This window comes from Carassius auratus, unplaced genomic scaffold (genome assembly GCF_003368295.1).
Source record: "Carassius auratus strain Wakin unplaced genomic scaffold, ASM336829v1 scaf_tig00214205, whole genome shotgun sequence".
NCBI classification, from domain to species: domain Eukaryota; kingdom Metazoa; phylum Chordata; class Actinopteri; order Cypriniformes; family Cyprinidae; genus Carassius; species Carassius auratus.
This window is the reverse complement of record NW_020527558.1, coordinates 627,295-634,260: the sequence shown is the minus strand read 5'-3', so window position 1 is coordinate 634,260 and position 6,966 is coordinate 627,295. Positions and strand designations below refer to the sequence as shown.

The 6,966-nt window shown below is 35.2% G+C and overlaps 1 long non-coding RNA gene across 1 annotated transcript; it reads left to right on the top strand.

Moving 5' to 3' along the window:
• The first annotated feature begins 5,029 nt into the window (after window positions 1-5,029).
• LOC113091527 (uncharacterized) lies at window positions 5,030-6,966 on the top strand. Its single transcript, XR_003287377.1, has 4 exons — window positions 5,030-5,209; window positions 5,321-5,428; window positions 6,372-6,396; window positions 6,768-6,966. It is a non-coding gene; the product is annotated as an uncharacterized LOC113091527 (long non-coding RNA).

Sequence of the window (6,966 nt, the reverse complement as noted above, 5' to 3'; positions counted from 1 at the left end):
GATAGAATTAGTGGAGATTAAGTAATTTATGTAGCATTTCAGATTTGTTGTTGTTTTTTTTTTGTCCTATTTTGTCCTGTTGCTTTGCAATTAGTTTCTTATCCTTATTTCTTCACTGACAGTTTATTTATCTTCAGTGAGCTTGAGTTTTTCTTTTTTTGTCTCTTTTTAGGCTTGTATTAGTTTGATATAGACATAGATGACAAGAATTATGAAAATTATATAGTATCAGAGATTGTAATATAAAAACCTTTTTAAAAAGAAAAATATATATCAGGATATAAACAGGAATCATGGAGTTAAATTTAATACCTTAAGACCTTTTTTAAGACTCTTTCCATATATTTTAAGACCCCGCCACTTATAGTTTTATCCAGTTACATCAGCTACATTTTAACTTACATTTACTATATTTTGATTGTAAGATAGCATGACTGCCCAGAGGAAAATTTTACTGCTCAAAGCTTGCTTTTCTATAGCTCAGGAGACAAATTTGAGATTCTCATCTAAGCCTTATTTTAATCTATATTTTGTCTAAAATGTTTCTCATATATATTTCTCCGAAAATTCACTAGGAGCAATAGGTGAGACAGAATAATCAGAGGGAGTCATACCTGAGACTAAAAGGAGATGCCTTGCTAATCTCAATTCTGTGTTTTTAATGACTCCTTTATTTCTCCTTTGAAAAAGAAAATGAGCAATACTGGAGCTACTATGGAGCAATATCCGAGTCTCTCGCTCACTCTCCCTCTCATGCACACAAACACACACGCACGCACATGAATTACTAATTCAATCATATGACCTTTTCCTCCTACAAGACTAGATTCACCATTCTAAACAACACAGATCATCCACTTCAGAACATCTTGATGGACCAAAGAAAAAACGGACGGGAATGCTACTCTCTCTTCACTGCAGGACAGACAGAAGATCTATCCACAACCATCAGGCTTTAAAAATCTTTAGCAAATGGCAGATTAGCTAATGTAATAAAGAAATAAAGAAATTTGAATTTGAATCTTTATTTATATCAAAATAACATTAACAAATTTAAAGACATTTTGAAGACAGCAAAAACTGTTTAAACATGGTCATTACAAAATATGAACTAAAGTGCTTTTTTTTGTGTGTAAAATTCTGTTTTTAAAACGGTAACAATTTTAACAATGTTATGAGCAGTGGCAGGCCAGGTTTACAACAATTCACAACAATAAACTTGAGTCTCTGATGCCAATATACATAATTTGAAAACAAGTACTTTTTGTGAACATTGTCATTTCAACAAATGTCTCTGTGTGCCCCATCCAATATTTACAGTGTTGTGGCCCTGATGCGGCATCAGTTTATGAAGGCTTTCTTGACCTTACTTTTTTCAACCGGTGTCCAACCATCCAGTGTACTACAGCGCATGACATAAGCTGCAAGAATAAAAGAAAAGAAAGCACAAATTACAGATTGCATTGAGTAACCGCAGTTACCACAACAGTATTAACAACTTTTTTCATCCTGATACGACAAAATTCACATTGTAATATCTCTATAGATCACACATAAGGAAATGCAGCAAAACTGTGAGGACAGTGAAACAATCATAACATTTAACGTAGTTATTTGATATATGGGTCCAACACCTCTTATTGGGTTCCGACACATTTTTTACCAATGAATTTTCATTACTTTTTCCACAAATTGTTAACAACCACATGAGCAACATACTTACTTAGAATTGCATTGACTTTGAACTTATCCAGGACTCTCTTCCCATCTGGCACCTTTCCGTGTTTCCCAAATGCCACAGCATTCTGGCACTCCTCTGCAGTAAAGAATTCATCAAAAAGAAGATGGAACAAGCGAAGGCAGTCCTTCTTTGCGGTTGCATGGATTGCAGCCAGGTGAGTAGAGGACAAGAAGAGGCCACTTCCTGGATATAGCTCCCGCTGCCGAGATCTGCCTTTTGGAGCCCAAACACCAGCCTGAGGTTGGATCTGTTCCACTTTGTCCAGAAAACTTCTGAATGCCTCCAGGTGCTCACCACCTGTGACACAAAAGATGTATATTACCTTACAGGGACACAGCAGCATGCATAAAGTAAAAAAAACAAAACAAAAGACACGTTTTTAAAAAGTCCAAAAGATTTCATGATTGGATAAGAGTTTTACCAAATTGTTAAAAGCTTTTAAGATTTAGCTTAAGCATCAAATAACTCCCAATGTCCAAAGTAAGACAATCTAGTAGAACTTTAAACATATACCAATATAAAAACATAATTACAATTTTATGTTGCACAATTTAATACACTAGATTATTACCCACGTTTTCTTTACACAACTCTTCTGAATAGATATTAGGTGTGTTAGAAAAACTTTGAGAGAAAAAAAAGAAGTGTTAAAAGAACAAGTAATTGCTTTGCAACAGAGAGACAAAACATACTTACACCACACAGCACATCATGCAGTTTGGCCTTTTCCTCCACTAATTTTTCCACCTCTGTCTTGCATGCTTCGCATGGCTTCCATGATCTGTCTTCTGCTGACTCAGGCGAAATGAAACATGGTTCTCTTTCTGGAATTGGATCACGCTCGATGATTAAAGCATCTGCAGATGAGCTTGAAGTCTCATGTTCAGAGGTGCTTGTCTGGCTCTGGTCCCCAAGAACAGCAGGTTTTTGATGTGTATTAGGACTGTACAACATTTTGAGGAAGCTTTCTTTGGCTGTAGGAGCTGGTGGCTGTCTTCGCTGATCCAAATCTGCCAAAACAGGCTGCTGTTGTGTTTGGTCTGAAGGTGTGGGTAGTGCTGTGTGAGGCTGGTGATGCTTGGAATACTGCGAAAGGCTGGAATTGTGTGGAATTGCAGACAGAGTAGTTCGATACTGGTTGAGCGACTGGAATGTTGAATGCTGGTAATGTTGTGGCGTATTTGGTGATGATTGGGAAACTGGAAGTTGGTACTGTGGCCAGGCAGTTGCATGCTGGTGCTGTGGCTGGACAGGTAGAAATGACCCTGTAGGTGGAGGCTGAATGACATTTTGGTCCACAGTATTTAGGTGATCCTGTGCAGAGGTGGACTGGCCTGCTTGAGGTAGGAATGGAAGGTTGTAGAATCTTTGTGCAGCTGCATCTCTTTTGTTCATGTCCTTCTTTGTCGCCTTCTTGGTATCCACCGTTTTGTCAGCTGTTCCAGTGAAGTCTACTGTAGCTTTGTAGAACTTATTGTCAGACCATCTTGCAAGTACTCCTTCTCCTGGTGTCAGATCTCTAAAGCAAGCGATGGGTTTATCATCTTTGTTTAGTATATCACAGAGATTAAAAATCTTTGCTGTGTATCCATCTTCAAAGGTCAAAAATACAAAAAGTCCTGAAAATGAACACAAAGTAAACAAAAAGGAGATTGTGAGTAAATCAGTGCAGGCTAAAATCAATCTTACTTAAACATGCTACTATATCTTTATTGTCCTATTTCTAACCCTCTTAGCAAAGCAACAAAATTACCTCTTCACTTTAGCCTTCAACTAATATTAACTTTATTCTTTTAGCACTTTCAAATTTATTCGCTCCTGCAACTCTTTGATTTATGCACTCTCTATTCTATTTTTTCAATGTTTTTAATCCCTTTCATTATTTAATTATCACACCCCTTTCATTATTTAATTATCACACATTTATTTGTTTATTTATTTATTTTACACATTGTCTATGAAGAGTATGGTGCAGGGATACTTTTTTGTAAAGAAAAAGTTTGAGCTGCAATTCCTATACAAATTATTTTATCCCTAAAATTTTTAGATGATTTGCAAAATTCAGTCACTAAAATGTACAAATAAGTTTCACTCCTTTTTCATGACATTCCATTAAAAACTCCTGTAGGCTATAATCAATATGTGTGCCTCAAGCTACCAATATACAGTATTTATAAAAATTCCAGTAGTAAGAGACCATATACTGATGAATATTTTGGTAGGTAAAGTGTCCAAAGTACGTTAAAAATAACCACTTAAACCAGTTTTAATACTTAACTAAATTAGCTAAGCCGTAGTATAGTAAAATAACTCAATTACCATCTTGGTTATCTCTGGGGGAGCTGGGGTCTGGTTCATACAAACTCATATTTTTCGGAGGGTTTCGCGCTCTTCTGGGCAGTTTTGTATTAGTTCCTTCTGCACTCATTCTGTAAAATAAACAAAAGTACAACACATTTTATTATTGGGGTCTCACTGCATGAGATCAAATTTTTCCAATCACACAATTTCTGTAACTTCAAGAATGTATAGCTACAAAACACGACCAGTTTCTTCAGAGAGTATCAGAACCCGCATACACTCGCCATTATAAATGCCCAAAAAACATGTTGCTTACCTTCTTTTGAGTCCTGCAACTGTTTTTTCCTCCATGCCCGCAACTCCATACGTTAACTAACGCGCGCCTTGCCGCCTTAACCTCGTTGATTCAGCAGTGCCCCTCCAATGTGAATTAACCAATGACGATGCAGCATTTGTGACTGATGGCGCTCTCTTCTAATGCTGACGTTGGGGCTGCATCATCTACATGGTTCAAGGTTCACAGTGTTTTTGCGCCAACTGAAGCTCAAAAAAAAAAAAAAAAAAAGTGGCGGTGCAGCATCTATAAGCGGTGAGTGGATACAGCGACTTTTTAATAATATAATAAACTTACTTGTGTTTTCTTTGTAATTAAGCTTTGTAAATGTACAAGACATTATCTTTTAGTACTTGATTTTTTGTTTTTACATTTTAAAAAATCTAGTTTTATTTTTATTTCAGTTAACTGAAATAGTTCTTACACGCCCATTATTTCAGTGTCATATAATTTTGTTTTCATTTACTACAATAACCTTACGAAACCCTAATAATGAAATGGTTAGTAAAATTAATAAGTGACTGTCACATGCCAAGAGTTTTCACTTGTGCATTCTGTACCAGCTAATGAATGTTACAACTGCGATCATTTTCATTATGATCGTTAACTTCATGTTAATCAATTTCTATTTAATAGGAAAGGTTGCACGAGTGTATAATTATTCATTTAATGTGACCCTTTTCAGTCTGAATAAATTTCATATATTTTGTGCCCTTTTATGAACTATCTGTACCTTTTTTTCTGTCAACCACAGGTTATTTTCCCTGCAGCCCCCGACACCAGTCAATATTGCTCTTCCATAGAGGTTACTGATAAATTTGATAGTAGGGGGGGTAAGTGTAACACTATTTAACACTGTGTATTAGTCTGCACTGTCTATACCACCATCATCAAAGAAGAGCATCTTCTATATTTGTGTGTGTGTGTGTCTGTGTATGATACAGTTGGAGCTACATATATTAAAAAAAAATAGAATGGCGCAGAAGTACAACTCACGCTGGAGGAGAAAGGTGAAGAGCCAGCAAAATACTTGCAAAAGATACAGAAGAAAGGTTGGGAAATTTACATTTTATTGTTTTTATATTGTCATCTGCAGTGATTGATTATAAGCACATTTACCCAAGTTCTGTATTTACGTACCATTTGAGGTGTTGGTACTTAACTTGCCACTTGATATTTCCACTCCACTACATTTTAGGGAAAAATAATATTTTAATGTTTACTACACTACATTTATCTGATAACTACCGGTATAGTTTCCATTTGCTTTACAGATTACATTAAACTTCAGAGTCAAAACAGCACATTTTTAGATTAATTTACATGAATGACTTAACTGATTCAGGTCAATAACAAATCTGATAATTGGCAAGGACATGATCAACCAACCCATACATGTAAATATTATGTAATTTACTTACACTTTTGAAACTGAAGTACATTTACTGTGATATAATATACTTTAATACTTCTACTAAAGTCTTTTTCATGTGGATAACTAGCTTTTACCAAAGTCATATTTTAACAACTTCCCTTTTACTGAAGTGTGTCTTTCAGGTAATTTATATATATATATAAAAATTAAAAAAAACATTTAGCTGCTATGTTCTTTACTCAGCTACATTTCATCAGCTCCATTGGTTCTGACAATGTTCCTCAATAATTTTATATAACAATAAAATATTTGTTTGAAATGACAGTTTGTTAAGATCACCTTTATTTGTGGAATTAGCAAAATATTAAGAACATGTCTGACCTATGTAGTAGTGTTCAACAGCACTACAAAGTACAGTTTTCAAAATGTCCATCCAAGTAAATAATCACCTCTTTTAAACAGATCCAATAAAATTTTAATATTTTAATCCCCATGAGGGGAGAATTTATAGCAGGATTTCCTACTGTATATACTGCATTGTTATAACCTAGGTATGCCATATAAATCTGCATGTGAGTGTTAAATATGCTTAATGTATTATCATTCTCGGTTTTCTGCAGGACACACAAGGACAGGAAAATAGAGGTAAAACATGTGCAAAAATGTAAAACAACTAACTCCATTTCCTTCAGTCTCCAAGATGGCATGTAGTTTATATATTCTGTGGAAATCGCATGTTGCAAAGCTTTAAATTTTGATCGACTGGAGCGTTAATTCAAATAAAAGTTAAAGTGTCCAATAAAACACTGTTACTGAAGTGAGACCTTCTAACCTCACTTGGGTTGTCAAGGGTTTACTGACAGCTCAGGTGATTTATTATAACACTTTAATAGTCTAGTAATTAGTAATGTGTTTAGCATAAGTAAAATGAAAAATAAACCTGTTGAGACTAGTAAGCCATAAATTCACCAATCAAGTAAAAGCAAATTAATCAATTGATTTTTTTTTTTTTCTAGAAGCAACAAACTGGAGGTCAGATGATTGCAGCACAGAGCAAGTGACCAGATCTGCTAATTTGGAAGATTCTTCAAACACAAATGTGTGTAACATCCATTACGCCAACCCTTCATCCCAGTGCTATGGACACACAAGTGAGATGCATCACTCTGGTCTTAATGCTGAATCAGAGCCTGAACAGCCTATTTACATGGATAC